General features: G+C 36.9%; 1 long non-coding RNA gene across 1 annotated transcript; it reads right to left on the bottom strand.

Moving 5' to 3' along the window:
* On the bottom strand, positions 1 to 989 carry LOC108364256 (uncharacterized). The gene is made up of 2 exons (XR_001847739.1): positions 304 to 989; positions 1 to 232 (listed from the first exon to the last, which is right to left on the bottom strand). It is a non-coding gene; the product is annotated as an uncharacterized LOC108364256 (long non-coding RNA).
* Positions 990 to 1394: the final 405 nt, after the last annotated feature.

Genomic DNA, 1394 nt, shown 5'->3' with positions numbered 1-1394 from the left:
TTTATTTATTAATGACGTTGGAGCCTGCTTTAAGCATTCCAAGTTTTTGCTATACGCTGATGACCTAAAAATCTTCAGAAGTGTCACTTCTTTGTCAGATGTTTTGCTATTACAAAATGATCTTAACAACTTAACTACTTGGAGCATCAGAAATAACTTACCGCTTAATATTAAAAAATGTCTCCATATGACTCTTTCAAAGAGCATAATTACGCATAAGTCGGCTTATTATCTGTTTGATAAAAGACTTTCTTCAGTTAAGGAATTTTTAGACCTAGGAGTGATGTTTGATTCGGGATTTACCTTCATTAACCACATTAGCTATATCGTTCCTAAAGCCTACTCTAATCTTGCTTTTTTGCGGCGCTATGGTAGAGATTTCAAAGATCCCTACACCCGAAAAATTCTCTATAACTCGCTGGTTCGTTCGAAGCTTGAATACGCCTCTTTAATCTGGAGTCCAATTTACTCAACTCATTCCTCTAGACTTGAAAGAGTGCAACGAAGCTTTATTCGCTTCGCTCTTGAACCACTCCATTTTAGTGATCCCCTACCATCTTATACGGCCCGCTGTGCGCTTATAAATCTGAAATCACTTGAGTCTAGGCGATCTATTCAATCTCTGCTTTTCATATACGATGTTATTAATGGCATAGTAGACTGTCCAGAGCTTCTTCTGCAAATAAATTTCAATGTACCATATAGAAATTTACGCACTCATTACCCGTTTAATATTAAAGTTAATAAAGCTAATTATTACAATTATGACCCCATTTCCAGAGCTCTCATTGAATTTAATAGAATTTCCAAGAGCCTTGATCTGGACTTCGCCTTCCCGAGATCTCGTTTTGGTTTATTACTAGAATCAATGTATTCCTAATTATATACTTTCAATATCGAATTTACACTTAGGTCGTAAGCTTGTACATCTAGTCTGTAAGGTTTGTAAATCATAGACTTAATAAATGAAATGAAATGAAATGAAATGAAATGAAATTACTGACAAGTCAATTTCAAGTCCGTCTCTTCTGGCTGATGTAAGCTTTAATGTTCCCTCACGCGTATCAAGACACTTTTGTCCCATATTTCTGAAAGCTTGTAAAACCAATTTTGAATTGCACGACCCACTCCGTTGCTTATGCCAGGATTTTAACTCTCATTCCAGCACGTTTGATATATCAGATCCGCTTTTCAGCATTAAGAAAGCGATACTCTCTGAATTATTGACATAAATACATAAAATCAGCTGATGAATTTAGTTCTGTAGCTGAACAGTTTTAGATCTCGACACTTAACAAACTCCTGCCTATCGTGACTCGGCACAAAAATTTTAAATATTGGTTCCGTACGTCATGCGGACTGCGCCCCTCGTGCGGATGGGCGGGAATGGAGGG

The sequence above is a fragment of the Rhagoletis zephyria genome, unplaced genomic scaffold (genome assembly GCF_001687245.7).
Source record: "Rhagoletis zephyria isolate East Lansing unplaced genomic scaffold, Rhagoletis_zephyria_1.1 Rzeph_scaffold_01511, whole genome shotgun sequence".
Taxonomy (NCBI): domain Eukaryota; kingdom Metazoa; phylum Arthropoda; class Insecta; order Diptera; family Tephritidae; genus Rhagoletis; species Rhagoletis zephyria.
Note: the sequence above shows the minus strand (reverse complement) of the source record. Positions and strands in the feature narration are given on the sequence as shown.